We start from the raw sequence: 15,366 nt of genomic DNA, 5'->3' as shown, positions 1-15,366 counted from the left end.
TTTATTAGGAGGATTACCTAGATTAATTCAGGGAGAGGCCTAAGGAGCCCTTGGGGTCCCTCAGTTGGCATCCTAGTAGTATCAGGGTCTTGGTACAGAAACAAGTGCTGTGGTTTAAGATAGGGACGTCAATCCCAGCCCCACCTCCCCAGAGGCTCTAGAAAGCTGCCGTTCTTCTGCAAACCCCTGCTTCCAGAGAAACCCAGTCAGTGTGATTATCCTTGTCATCAATGTTAGCATTATAATCCAGGTGAGACATACCCTTTAATGTACCCTCTCTACAGAGCAACCTTCTGGGGAATCCCCCCAAAGAAACCACAGAATTTTTCTGATCTAGCCTTGTCTTTCCTTCAGATAAAGAACTGGAGATTTTTGTGTGTGTGTGTGTTGTGCAGGCCAACTTGCTGATTTATTCCAGAGCTAGGACAAACCCACAAGCCTTTTCTGGCCTTATCAGGGATTTGTCCTATGTGACAAAGCAATATGATTAAGCTAACATTAATTAACCTAACCGCTTTCCTGTTGGGAAAACAATTCCTGAAATAATTCCTACATCCCAGGTACTGCACCAGGTACTGAGAACCATAAAACCTGCTTCAGCTCTGAAAGAGCTCACAGGGCAGCCTATGAAAAAGATGACTGCCCAATGCCATGAAAGGACATCTATATACTTTAGGGTACCAAGCCAAAGCAGTTCCCATTGAAAAACACACTCTTGTTCTCTGTTGACTAGCTAGCTAGCTGTCTGGGATAAGTTGCTTGCTCTTGGGACATTTAAATATTGCCTGCAGATTTAGGAGAGACAGAGAAACATGTGCAGGGAGTCAGGGCACGGCGCCTGTAGTCCCAAGTCTCTGGAGCATGGAGTCAGCATATGTCCAGAATCCCCAGAGGGAGGATTAGGTATGCCAGCCTGGTTACCCACATGCAGGCACTGTGCCCAGAGGTTAAGTCTGCTGGTGGCCCTTATGCAAAGAACCAGTTTGTGCAGTATTGTGGGCAGTGTCTCAAACAAACAGCAGCCAGCCAGTGTTTATTGAGGTGACACTGCACTTTCAAGGTTCAGGCTTGGCTCCAGGATCAGGCAGGTAAGGACAGCCTGGGGGTGTGTGAGAAGGGAGGGCCCCTGTACTCACCAGACAGATTCCCAAGGTACTGCCACTTCAGCTGAGGTGAGCAGAAACTTAGGAGAGGCCCAGCATAGGTCAGACCATAAAGGCCAGTGCAACCTGCAGAAGGGACTCCACTGCACTCCCCTCCACACATATCCAGTCAGCCAAGCTCAAAACGACTTGACCTCCACAAAGAGCCCAGAGAACTCCTTTGCCTACATGTCTCCTCTGACATGGGTTCTGAAAATGAAGGCCACCTAGTGGACGCCTGAACATATCATAGTGATGTTAAGAACGTTGCAGTTAAACACTCAGGCTCTGAAGCCAGATTGCCTTGGTTCAAATCCTGGTTCCGCTTTGTGCAAACTGATGAGAATCCAGCCTGCAGGCTTCTGGAAAGTAGAGCTAATAGAAGCAACTGATTCATGGTATTGTTAGATTAAGTGGATAAACAGAGCTCAGGTTCATGGTCTACAATTAGCTACTATTCCAGATAAAACATAGTCCTTAGTTCCCAAATTCCTTACAATTTAATAAAAGGAAACTGCAGGAGACACCGCAGCAAAAACATGAGACAGTGTGTGTAATTCAGTCCCAAAGTATATTGCCCTGACTCTAGGTCAGTGAGACACATACAGAAGCCGTTTTGGCTGAGGCCCATCTGTAAAATGAGAGTTGAGCTGGGAGCATGGTCATGGAGTACTCAAGGGAAGAAGCATGGGTGTCACGTGGTGCAGTGTTTGAATTCTGGCTTTACCAGTCACTAGCTGTGGGATCTTGAGGTAGACACTGCTGTGGTTAATTTTTTGACATACAGCTCACCTGGACTATGGAGGCAAACTTCCCATTTCACGTCACAGCACAGAGACTTGATTGGTCATTATTCTAGCTGAGAGTGGTTTTGGGTAAAGTGAAATTAGTCAAAAGAGGAAAGCCAGTTGTTCCCCTAACCAGGCCTCCTCAAATTATTAAAAACCTGATGGAATTTTTTTAAATGCTTAAGGAAGAATTTTTGCCTCTATTTGACTACGTTCTATTTTCTGGTCTTTGCCTTAAATGGAAACATGAGCTTTCTCCCAGACTCAGATCTTCTGGCCTTCAGATTCAAATGGCATCACCAGTCTCCTCGTTCTTGAGCTTTCAGACCTACACAGGAACTAAAGCCACTGGTGCTCCAGCTTGCCAGCTCAGCCTAAAGATCTCAGGCCTTGCCAAAGTCCATAATAACATGAACCAATTTCCATCTATCTCTCCTCACCCAGACACACACACACACACACACACACACACACACACGAACACACACGTCCAGTGCATACGCACACACATACATGCATGCACACAGTTGGTTCTGTTTTTCTGAGGAACCTTGACTAAAGTAGGCACTAACATTTCTAAGGCCCAGTTTTCTCACCTGTAGACTAGGGGGCAATTGCACTTATAACAGGACTGCTACCAAGGTTCAGTGAATTCTTGTACATGAGCCCTGCCCTGGCACCTAACACATTAGGATGTTCACAAATATGAATTGTGAAGGAATGCCAGTGTCCCCAGCCAAGGACCACAAAGACCACACCCACATCTCCATCATTCAGATGCATTTCTCAGCCCGGGAGTAGAATGTACTTTCTAAAGGACACCTTGGGTATTTCGAAACACATACAGGACTTGAGTTTGTTTTCAGTGTTCTGAAGAGACTTTAATGGTATGTGTTTTTCCAGATTGCATGTTGTCAGAGAGCTGGGATAACTCTGCAGCTAGTTATCTCTAGAGGGTTGGATGGATATGACACTGAGAACCTGTGAGCATGATCTTACAGATAGTATCTCTGTAGAGAGAAGTGAAGGAAGGTTTGGAAGATGAGTTCACCTGAACGTGTTTGGTGGAGTCTAAACCCACTGGCAAGAGTCCTTCTTCGAGAAGACAGGGAACACGGAGAGAAACGGAAGAAGATGGGGGCAAAGACTGGCGGGCGGTTCTACCAACCAAGACGCTGGAAACAGGAAGAGAGATCTAGGGCAGATCTTTCCCGGTCTTCCAGAAAGATCCAGTTCTGCTGACACTTCCATTGGAGGTTTCTGGCTAATAGAACTGTAAGAATACATACCTCGTTTTAATGTCTCTTGAGGTAGTTTCTAAAGGCAATCCTACGGTGCTAACACCAAGTCATTCCAGCCAACTCGCAGACCAGACGGAGGGGAAGACTGACGCTCCAGCTAGTGAAGAAACATAGCGGTTCTGGGTAGCCACAGGAAAGGGTGATCAGTACTGTGCGGCTTAGATAATGTTCAAATTTGTGTTCCAAAGTGGTTATCAGCAGCCTGGCCTCTGTCCTGCTGTGTCACAGTCGTGAACTGACCTTGTCTGAATGGTAACATACAAAACCGCCCACGCTCAACGCCGAAACCAACCGGTGAGGAGTTCCGGGCCAGCTCCAGGGGTGTCGGGAGCTACCCTTGTCTTTCTGAAAGAAATCACCTAAGGGTCTCCAGCACACCCAGTTGCCAGGTGTGGGTGATACGGGGCTGATCTTCCATTTTTGCCTTTTCTGTTTATTAAGAAGTTGTTATACATCAGATTCTAAAACACATGCTTTCTCGTTCCAAGAAGTAAACGACTTGGTTCAGCGCATACCTGTGACACATGTTGTAACGTATCTTGTGACACAGTTCTAGGTGTGGAGTGCTCTTCTGTTGTTTTATTTTGTTTTGTTTTCATTGTCATTCTTGGACAAGGTTGTCAAAGGGTTTGGTGACAGTATGTGCCTGAGACATAAGCCAGGTTGCGGATGTATATCCAAGAAGCCTGTGGCACCGGGCAAGTGTGGAGATGAGTCAGCTGGAGCAGGGCAGCTCTCTGTGCCTTGTAAAGATGTTTTACAAAGATTTCATTTACTCTTTGCTGGATGAGCTGTGGTAAAGATACATTTGTATTGAGCTGGTACATCTAGGTCCTGTAACCCAGGGGACTCACCTTCCTCATCTTATTGCATATTTGCCAAGGCTCTCCTCAGGTGCTGTGGCAACGTTCTGAAGGTTCTCAGGCCTGTCACATGCTCTGCATTTCCTTATAAGTTAATGTGGCCTTGAAGAAATGATACATAATGCTGACTGTTTTGCTGGTGACTCCCTTAATGTGAGATTTTTTTCTTTCAATTGCGATAAACTCAGAGGATCCTGGGGACTTACTTCTGCATCTGTAACTGGTGTGAACCTCCTCAGGGGTAGCTCATGACCTGGCATGTGGTCTTGCAGCTGCACCTTCGTCACAGCACATGCTACCTTCCTCCCCAGTGCCAAACAACGATGGCTTGCTGTCCTCTTGTGTGCGCACAGCCATCTTTAACATGTTATTCTCAATTACTGTATCACGACATTGTGCTGCAGCAGAGAAAACCACAACTAAGAGTGGCACGAACAAGGAGAAAACAACTTACTGTTTTTACACACCAAGAAGCTTTGAGTAGGTCAAGTGTGAGATGAACTAATTCGATAACTTAATGATATAGTTAAAGACTTTTTTTCCCCAAATCTACTCTGTTTTTCATGTTGCCTTTTCCACTCAGGCTCACACTGGCCCTGGTAGCCAGGATGACCGCAGCTCTATAGATTCATGCCTTCACACAGGACCCAAGCCGCAGAAGGCAAGAATGAAGTTACATTTTCTTTGTGCATCTACTTTAAAATGAGAGTGCTTTTCCAACTCTTCCATCTTGTCTCATGGACCAACATTGCATCCTGAACCAAACACGGATAAAAAGATTGGAACTTGGTTCACTGACTTGAGGGTTTTTTGTTTTGGTGTCTTGTCTTTTGGGCTTGTGGGGGAAGGGGTAACGGGGTCAGGTAGGGGCACAAGGTAGGGCACATGGACCAGCAGAACTTACCGTGCCTATTTATTTCCAAACTCAGAGCCAACAACACCTTACACGTGTTCTCAAGGTTAGCCTGCTTTCAGGTTAACTCAAAGACACTCAGACATTTCACCTGGAAATTTCCACTGAAGCCAGCTAAAAGAAGGCTGTGAACAAGAAGAAATAAAACAGCAGTTTCTTCTTGGAAGCGCAGCAAATAGAGATAGAGCCTATAGCCTGTATCTCTATAGGGAACTCGAATAAAGCATTGCCAGCACATGACCACTCAAGCCACACTTCCTGATGACCACGAATTGGATGTGGCAGTACATTCACGTTTGTTTTCCCCGTGCATCCTATCGCTGGACTTTCTTGTCAGTGATGTTTGATTATAGCCTGGTCTTCCCAAGCTTGAGAGAAAATACAATTTCAGATGAGGATGAAAGATACCACCAGGGGAACTTTTCCACAGCCCAGAAATAGAAAGACTGAAAGAATCAATTCCATTAGGGTCAAAGCTGAGGGCTGGTGAACACTGCGGGGCCTCCCAAGGTGGTGAAGGTTCATTTGCTTTGATGGTGAGCTGATTATCTCCCAACATGCTATACCTCCCCTAAGGTCACGAGGGGAGGCTCTTCTCAATTGTAAATGTTTTCCTTTCTTGGAAGACCACTTTTTCCTAAGGGTGCTGGGTACTCACCGAAGGCAGAAGTATCTTCTCCAGGGATGTCCACAGCTCTCTCTGGACTCCTGAAAACAGTCTGAACACCTGCATCCAGGCGCTCAGAGTTCTAGGCACGTATGGGTCTTTGTCCTTCGTTGGCCACCTGCTGTCACATAACAAGCTACCCCATAATGAAGCAGCTGCAAATCCCTTTGACTAGATCACCTACAATACACCTTCCTCACTCACCAGTCTGGCACCACGGTTTCTTTCTCTACACAGTACCTATGATGATTCAGATGTGGCGTGTCTCACAGGTTCATTTATGGGCAGCTTGCTTCTCAGTGTGGTGATGATGGGAGGCAGTGGAACCCTTAAGAGGTGGTTGGCACCACATGACTATGTCATTGTGTCACTGCTCTCAGAGGAAGTGACATTGGCAGGAGGGCAAACTGTTACACAAAGCATTCCTGGGCTCTGGATTTCTCTGGCTCCCTGCTTCCACACACAATCTCTTCTACACACGCTCCCTTCATTGTGATGCACTCTGCCACAACAACCTCATCAGAGCCAAACAGAAGTTAGTAGCATGGTTTAGGACCTCCAAAACTATGAGCTAAAATACCTCTTTTCTTTGTGAAGTACTCAGCCTCAGATACTTTGTTACAGTAGCAGAAAATGAACTCATGGAGTACCTCATCCTCTAAAGCCTTTCTGCATGGGGCTTGAGCTTCTCACAGTAAATATTTTTTTTCATGTTCCACTTATTATGTGGTGACTGGTTCCCAAGCATCCAAAAGCAGATTATGTAAGTTAAGGACTATCCCCAAAGCTGGTAAGTAGTCACAGGACTTTCCAAAACTGAAGTAAGCAGGAAAAGCCCAAACCTTAATATGATTTGGAATTTGGTAAGGTAGCTTTGCCAAAGCACACAGAAGATACTGATGTAGCCATCTTTGGTAGTATAGTGGGGGGTGAGACTATCTCTACTATTTCTCTATTCCTTTACACTGACCTGTGCTAGAAGGTAAATCGCACAGCGATGAGGAGCCCTAACTACACTGTACAGGCTGTCCAGAATATGGGCTCCCTAGAAAGTTCCAAGCAACTCAACTGAACGATGAGCTGAAGACGCACCAGAGTCTGATTCTGACCCACATACTGTTTTTCAATCCTCCCACCCCCTGACTGCCCCGACTCACAGGAGAGAGCAAAGCTACGTGGTAAAGGTCATTACTCTGGCTACCTGCCAAGACTGTGGGAACCACTGAAGAGTATAAAATATAGTGGGAGACGAAGACATGAAGATGACTTTAAGGATGTGAAGTGATGGAGAAGGGAGAGGGAAGGAGAGAGTTTCCACACCAGCAGCTGCACTGGAAGGTCAGGCAGACAGCGCTATCTGTCAGCCCACCGTGTCACTGGGACATGTGATTTGTGGATGCAGAGAGGTGGGTTTAATATAACTATACCTAAGCCAAACCAGCACAGAGTCAGTCCAGGCAGGTCACTCACCTCTTTTCCACAGGTGCCCTGAGTATCACAGCTGCTTCCTACATCAGTGATATAACTACCCTGGAGCTCCAGAGTGCCTGCTTCAGCTTCCACTGTGTGCCACGCCTGCTTCTTAGTTCCACTTCCGAGAGAAGAATATCTGTTGCCTGGGCACACATCCAAGTCTGTGAGGACAGTTGTCCACTTCTTTCTCCAGCATGTATTCATAAATGGGTGTGTTCTAAAAGTCAGGTTATATAATGACAGCTAAGTCATGGGCAAATGTCCACTGTACAGCCAGTCATTCCTTCCATAACTTACCCTGGAGACCTTACACATGGTAGGCGTTGTTCTGGCACTGAATAGACAAAGCTGAGCAGGAAAGGGATGGTGCTTAGTTTTGTGCAATAAAGACAAAAAAAAAAAAAAGAGGCTCATAACTAATTCCAGGTTGTGATGAGAACAATGAAGAAATAGTACTGTGAGGTAAGATATTGGGCCATCAACAATAATGTGGGTATATTTGGCCATGTGGGTATGAGGTCAGGATTAGTTTACAGGAGGTAAAAATATAAGGCCACTGTGAGCAACTGGGCAGAGGGCCAACAACAAGGAGTCAGCCCATGCAGAAACCTGGAAAAAGAACCTTCCTTGTAGAGGAAAGTGCAAGCAAAAGCCTGGGAGGTGGAAACCCATGAGAAGTTGTGAAAGAAGGAACAGAGCCAGGGTGCCTGGAGCCAGATCTCCGCAAGATTATCTGAGGTGGTGTCGGGGAGTGGGCGTCAACATTCGTAGGAAAACAACAGGTAAAAGTAAGGCAAATGCACGCTTGGAGGGAGAGCAACAGGATTAAGAGTAAACTGGTCACTACATAGAAGCATGAAATCTTCCCGGCTGCAATCCATGAAGAGAAATACATTTCATTTCTCTTCCCAATGCACACACAAGCTGCACAGTGCTCTCCCATTGTGTATCGTTAACTTCAGTCCAAAGATATGAGTGGACAAATTCGTGACTAACTGAAAAGTTTTAGGTTGCATGTTGTTCTGAGCCTGGTGATGGAATCTCACCTTGTCCTGGCCCATCCTGCTCAGGTGTGAGTCATTGCTATATAGGTAGCACCCTGTATATGCTAACTACTCTGGAGCAGCTGGAAAAGAAACAAAGCACATTCACATAACACACATAATTCATTATTGTGCTATGTGTGTATGTATAAATGCTCTATGTTAGTATTAAGTTACTGTGTCTATCTCTTACTTATGTGAGATGCACAAGTTATAGCTACCACAGCCGTGTGTTCATATGGGAGAAGGCAGTATGTAGAAGATTTGGTGCTATCCGTAATTTCAGCACCCACTAGGCCTCTTAATATACATCCTCCAAAGATAAGAGGGGACCACTATATGGAAGTGACCAATTGTACACATCAGCTTAGCTAGGCTTTGGTACCCAGATATTTAGTCAAATACTAGCCTGAGTATTTGGGGGAAGGATTTGGGGGTGGGGATAAGACTTATATTTAGTAAACCAGATTACCTTCCATAATGTGGGAGACCCTCATCTAACCAGTTAAAAGCCATAAAGAAAACAGTCTGGGATTCAAGTAAGAGGAGGCTCTTTCTCCACACATCCTGTCAGCATCTCAGGTCACACCGACACATTTAGCTAAGGATAAAATCGCTTCTCACTCTGGCCTCTGCGGCTAATTTTGGTTCTTCTTAATTCTATGCCTGGGACAGAACAGCTCAGCCTTTTGTTTGCTTGTATTGTCAATAGCCAGAAAGCTAGAACAAACTCTGAGATGAGGGCTCTTCAGCCAGGAAAGTTTGTGCCCAAGTTAGGCAAAAGGCCAATGGATGGATGGTGCCACCAGTCTGCCCTCCACTTGTCTGTAAAGTCTTAATTTGGAATGAGTCTATGCTACTCCTTCTTCTCCATCTGCAGAGGCTGCCCTCGGGGGCTCCTGGAACCACAGTGAGTTGATGTCCCAATAGGCTCAGATCAAAGAAAGAGATGGCAGGTCATATAGGCAGTGCTGTTCTGCCCAGAAACCTGATCCTGAAAAGGCTTTTTTTTTTTAATTATTATTTCAGTTGCAGCTCTTGAGATCTAATTTGAATCTTCCTTTTGTAGACAGCAGAAATGATGTTTTTACTGTCTATAATGAAGTTACGTCTGTGTGTGTTTCTTACCTTTCCAAACTAGACTCTACATTCTAAAAGGCACCATGTCCCAGATATGCTATAGCATGCTCAGCAGGGATATTACACTGCTCTCTCCCTAGCAGAGATGTAATATCATAGGACAGATGAACACAAAAATGACTGCTGATGTCAACAAAGGCACAAAGATGAGGCAACCGAAGGTGGAGGGAAGGTGATAAAGTAGGATTAAGGCAGTGTATCTAAGGTTCTGATGGCATTGTTTTCCCTAAAATAATTACAGAGTCGAGTCTCCTGAAACAGCAATGCAGTCTGTGTCCCCACAAAGTAGAACCGGATCTTTATCAGTGCCATGGAAATGCTGAGATGACCTGCTGTAAAGAAACCTGGAATTTCCTCAGAGCTGTGTGCATCCTGCACCCTTCTGTTGTTGACTACCATTGGCATCTGCAGAACACCTGATCCATGGAATGCCGATAATGTGCTGTTTTAGAAGTGTATGGCCAAATTCAGCATGCAAGGAGCTTGGGAATCGGCATGGGAGATGTTCGCTCCCTCCCCAAGTTCTCCTGCCCCGTGTGGAAAGTGTGCCTGGGCTGCTCTGTAGTTGAGCTGCCTCTTTCTGGAGAAAAAAAAAAAAGAAGAAGAAGAAGAAGAAGAAGAAGAAGAAGAAGAAGAAGAAGAAGAAGAAGAAGAAGAAGAAGAAGAAGAAGAAGGAAAATGCAAACTGTTTCACTGCTGGAACTCCCCCTGAAGAAGAACAGATATTCTACCAAATCTCCCTCTACTCAACCCTCTTGGCAAGGTCTGAGTGAACTAGGTTCTGCTCTCAACCACATTTTTAAAAATAATGTGCTCACAAATGGCAAGAGAATCCATACCTGACAGGTTCCTGTTGGTTGTACCAAAGCAAGAGGGGAGTGGGAGATGAGAGGTTTCTTTGTTTGCTTTGTTTTTAATGTTGGTGTGCATGGAGCCAGGCAACATTTGGATATTAGCTTTCTCCTTTCCTGAGTGTCTAGAATTAGACTCAGGTTATCAGGTTTGTGCAATACGTACCTTTACCCGCTGAACACTCTTGCCAGGCCCAAACCATGAGACTTTGATCCTTACACAAAAGTGTAATTTAACTTCAGAATCACTTGCTATTTGGCAAAAGGTTGAGTGACATTTCTAGTGAAGGTTTGGGTCTTAAATCAATTACCTAAACCTAAAGAAACCCCCAGGACATGGCAATCATTTTTGTGTAGGGAAAGACAGCATGGTACCAGCGAGAGGTAGAGAGTTGGTGTTTTGATGTGGCAAGCCTGCTCCACCAGGCCCCTGTACCTCCTTTCCTAGCCAAAGCCACGTCTCTGACCCACATTTCTTCATCTCTGTCATGGAGCAATAGCATGCACTTGCAAGGACTGTTATTGAATTATGATAATGTGTTGAGAATGCCAAGGACAATAAATGACATGAATAAGAACTATCCTGAAGACTAAGATTAAAATCTATTCTACAAAACTCTTCCAGTGGAACTATGAGAGCAAATACTTATAAAATGAAGTTTTTATATCAGTCACCCTTTCCAATGAAATGTAAGAAAGAGTATTATCCTGGAATGTTAATTTCCCTTATGTAAAAGCAACACAGTGTTATGTCACGCACAAGCAGTCAAGATCATTCTGCCTCAGAGTTTAGTTCCACTGGAGCAAGAAGACTCATAGAGGTGAAGCAACCCCATTCTATAGAACCATCCAGACTCTGGCGATCAGTATAGCAGAGCATAAAAGGAAATGAATGGTATGTTTGTGCTGGAACTTTAATAAATACTTAGCTAGTTTCTGCATTGCTGGCTCCGAAAGCTATTGTTTCCCAGGTGGAGAGTTGACCTTGCTCTTTTTTGGCTCTGGGTCCATCTTTCCTTTAGGAAATTTAGACTCTCTCTCTTAGGCAAACTGTTTTTCATAGGTGAAAGTGCTCCTTGCAGCTTCCCTCGACTTGGGGCACCAGGAAAGTCTCTCAAGGGCAGTTCCATTCTTTCAGATCCAGTGGAGAACTGAAGACTGAAGACCCTTCAGGAACTCTAGAAAATGCACCGTCTCTGCAGGTTGCACAGACTCCAGAATCCAAGACAGGTCTGTACTCAGGTAGCCCCCAAGCATGTTCTGATAGACTTAGAAACGCTCAGTCTTGAAACATTTGCTTGTAAACTGCAATTTCCCCCAGTCTCTCTAAGGCAGAAGAGTTGTCCCCTGCCCCCACTGGGTTAGCCTGCACATTGTCCCATGCCCTAAGCTTGGATCACACCCAATGGTCCAAACAATCTTGATGCCTTTTTCTGGGGAGTGGAAGACTGGCAAGCAACCAAGCCCTGGGTGAGATGCCAAAGTCTTTGTTATGTAAGAAATCTGGTTGACGCCCTGATGAAAGCGTGGGAGTTTCAGAATGCTGTGTCATTCCCTAGTAGACGTGATTTATGATTTGTCAGTTTCTGAAAGTAAAAATAGAATATAATGAAGACATGGTCTCAGTGAGATCTGCAAAAATAAAAATAAAAATAAAAATAAAGTGTTTTCTTGATTTTTAACCAATGTTCCCTGGAACATTGTTTTCGACTAACGGCCTCAGTGTTCCACTGATTATGAGTGGCTGTAACTTATTCAAGCTGGTTGATACTTTTTGATTATGGAGCCTTGACCAATAAACTTGAAGAGATTTGTAAAGAGACCTCAAGTAGCTAACAGCAATAACTATAAAGCCATTACAATGCCCAGCACCATGCCAATGTTTCAGCTCTCACCTGACTTTTTGAGACAGATAGTATTACTCCCCCATTCTATAAAAGAAAAACTGAACCATAAATTAGGTGAGTTCCTCATCCTGAGTCAAAAGCATCTCCACTATTCCTCCAAGCTGTGCCAGTCTCATCCTCCATACTGCCTGTCCTAGTGAGAGAATGTCGAATCCAGCCCTTCTTCTCTCCCTTTCTCCTTCCCTACTCTCATTTCCAGTCCCTCTTTCTCCTTCCCCCTCCCTCTTTCTCTGCCCCTTCTTACATCTAGTAAATATTAAACTCAACCTTACTGAGTTCTGCAGATATTTTAATCAGTCACCACCCTTTACATCAGCAGAATGTGTCATCCAAACTGCTTTGCTGAGCGGCACATAGATCACGTTACTTCCTATTTTATGAAAAACATTAGTCATTTGGGCACTGTCCCTAACCCCGTGACGGTGTTGAAGAAGCTAAGTGGTGAGTCCTGGTGAGAGTGTTCACTTGGCCCTTTCTCTCCCTGCAACTTAACACTTGACTACCAGACCTGGGTTTGGCAGGTTGGTTCCTCCAGCCTGAGCTGCCAAGTCTGTATTTTGTAAAGGAGCAGAGAGACTTAGAATGCATAGCTATGGTGGTTGGTAGCAGGGGTCCACAAGGAGTGCATTCTGCCTGTGCTAGTGTTAGAAACAAACTCTGTTTGTCTAAGGTCTCCAGCTTCCATGCCTGTCTATCCTTCTCATTTTTTTTCCTGAGGTCTAGGGACAGCTTAGACATTTGAGGCTGAGTATCTCTTAGTTATTAAAGAAAACCACAAATTCCATCATTAATGAGAGGTGGATATTTGGCAAGCAAAAAGAAGCTAATAGATGAAGCTGAGAATCATGTGTTTCCCGGGGACATCAGGTATAATGTATCCATTGAAAGCATAGCCTTTCCAAAATGATGCTGCTGCCCAGAGAATGATGAGAACATTGGAGGTAATAGGCTTCTTTTCTTGAAGGAAGGAAACAACAATCTTAAGCAAACAAACTATGAGCTCATGACTTGTATTGAAGCTAGGGACATTCAATAGCTGCGCAAAGGCTCATCTCTTAGCTCAGGAACTGAAAACCGGAAGCATTGCCTGAAAGATTACCAAGTCATCTCTCTGGTTCAATTCACAGCCTTGATGTGATTTGTGTGTGCTTAAAAGTAGGGAAATTTTACAATGGGGCTGAAACACACCATAAGGTAATGGGTCATCCTATGAACACATGCCTAGCACATGCCAGGAAGCCCCACAGAGAGTGCTGATCAGGCCAAAAGCCCTTCATAGGGTATGTCTTTTTGTTTCTGAGCAGAAGAAATGAGGTCAGATCAGCTAAAAGGACAAATCCACTTTCTACTGATTTTAAGCAAACAAAACCCACAACAATAGCTCCACTAACCATGTACTCTTTGGCGCTTGACCAGCCACGTAGGCTTTATGTGGTACCTTTCCAGGCATCTACAATCTGGGCAGGTAAGTCCAGGACACCTATGAGGAGACTTTCAGAACTGCAGCTCTTTTGACACATAACACTAAAACCCCTCACACTCTCAAAACCTACACTCTGATTTTTACGTATTAATGAAGGTCTCAGCAGCTTATTCAGAGCTACCTGGGACTTTCTGTGTGCCTAGTCTGGGTTTATGTCTAGAATCCCCATTTCTTCCTGTGTAACCATTCAAATTGCTTTTCTCTTCACCTGGTCCTCTTCTGTTAAGTGGACATAACAATACCTCAGTGTCAAATGTTATCTTGCCCAAATAGTATATAGCATCATACTTGCTCAGGGTCATATGTCTCTTATTTTTTTGGCCACTCTAAATAAACTTTCATCTTTGCTCTTGTACTTTCACACTTTCTAGAATGCCTACACATGTAAGAAAGCCTGATGATTTCCAGACTTTCAATTGTCTGAGTATCAGACTGGTGCTTAACAGAATTTTTCTACCCTTTTGCCCCTTGACCCACGCCATTTCCAGCAACCTGAATAGGATGTTCCAGAGAGATGGGAAAGGGGCCAGGTCAGCTCTTTATCCCAGTCCATTCTCACCTGAACTGAATGACCTCTGCATCTCTTTGGTGTTCATCCCACTTGTTCTGCCCAAACATCTTCCTCTTAGGACACTGTGAACTATACAAGCAACTCAGTCTCATTCTTACCTTCAGCAACTAAAAAGAACAAGGAAGTTTTCAGAGAATGATCAGAAATTGAGGGCTGACTGCCTTTTGGTTTGAGGCAGTGGTTCTCAACCTTCCTAATGTTGTGGCCATTTAATACAGTTTCTCATGTTATAGTGACCCACCCCAACCATAAAATTATTTTCATTGCTTCTTCATAACTAATTTTGCTACTGTTGTGAGCCATACTGTAAATACCTGTGCTTTCTGGCGGTCTTAGGTAACCTTTAATGAAAGGTCACTGGACCCCTTCCTCAAAAGAAGTTGACCCACAGGTTAAGAAACAGTGCTTTAAGGGGCTATTCCTGCTTTTGTCTTAAATAAACTACTGTTTCCATTTCTAACTTTTATCCACAGAAGTACATGCAAAACTATTAAATTATGTATATAAAAGAATCTTAAATCAGAACACAATTAATAGTAGAGAAACAGTATACAAATGTCTGTGAATGAGGACCACTTAACTAAAGTGTGGCCTATTTCTACAGCAGGTTAATAACCAGCCATTAAAATGGTGCATAGTACACACACACTCTAATGGAAACCCTAAAATGCATTCCCAGCCAGTAACAGCCATTTCTCGAGGGAACAGACTTCAAATAAGAGAAAGGAACTTTTCACCTACTGATAGAGTTCCATAACATCTGATTTCTTCCAAGTATGTATTTCTGTCACAATAATTTCAAAAGCAAATGTTAAGTCACCACAACCTCTGCCTCGTTCTTTAAATAGTCTCAATATTTTGAATGCGTAGTAAGTGGATTCATATAAATCCATAGTAAATTGATTTTGTCATTACCATTAAGAATTCTCTTAGGGTCTCCCAGTGCTGTTTCAACAAACTTTCCTGTTCGCATTCCAGCTAGCATTAGCTCTGATCAGAGGCCAGCTATGAAAAATCCTTGTGGCAGGAGGATTTTACCTTGTGAGGTACACATAGAGAAGTTGGAAGACAAGTGTTGGATAAAGAGCTAAAGACAAGCTAATCCTCATCGTGTTAATTTAAAGAGCATTTCACTTTAATTCATTCAGAAAGAATTTTACCATACCCCTACTCTAAGAGCTATTCTTGGAATTGGAAACACAGTAACTACCCCAACCATCATTC

General features: G+C 44.1%; 1 long non-coding RNA gene across 1 annotated transcript; it reads right to left on the bottom strand.

The window, feature by feature from the left end:
* Window positions 1-2,811: 2,811 nt before the first annotated feature.
* On the bottom strand, window positions 2,812-5,586 carry LOC129688097 (uncharacterized). The gene is made up of 3 exons (XR_008721861.1): window positions 4,999-5,586; window positions 4,086-4,492; window positions 2,812-3,974 (listed from the first exon to the last, which is right to left on the bottom strand). It is a non-coding gene; the product is annotated as an uncharacterized LOC129688097 (long non-coding RNA).
* Window positions 5,587-15,366: the final 9,780 nt, after the last annotated feature.

The sequence above is a fragment of the Psammomys obesus genome, unplaced genomic scaffold, assembly GCF_907164565.1.
Source record: "Psammomys obesus unplaced genomic scaffold, mPsaObe1.curated_primary_1811, whole genome shotgun sequence".
In the NCBI taxonomy this organism is placed as follows: domain Eukaryota; kingdom Metazoa; phylum Chordata; class Mammalia; order Rodentia; family Muridae; genus Psammomys; species Psammomys obesus.
The sequence above is the reverse complement of the archived record's forward strand: the minus strand, read 5'-3'. Positions and strand labels throughout refer to the sequence as shown.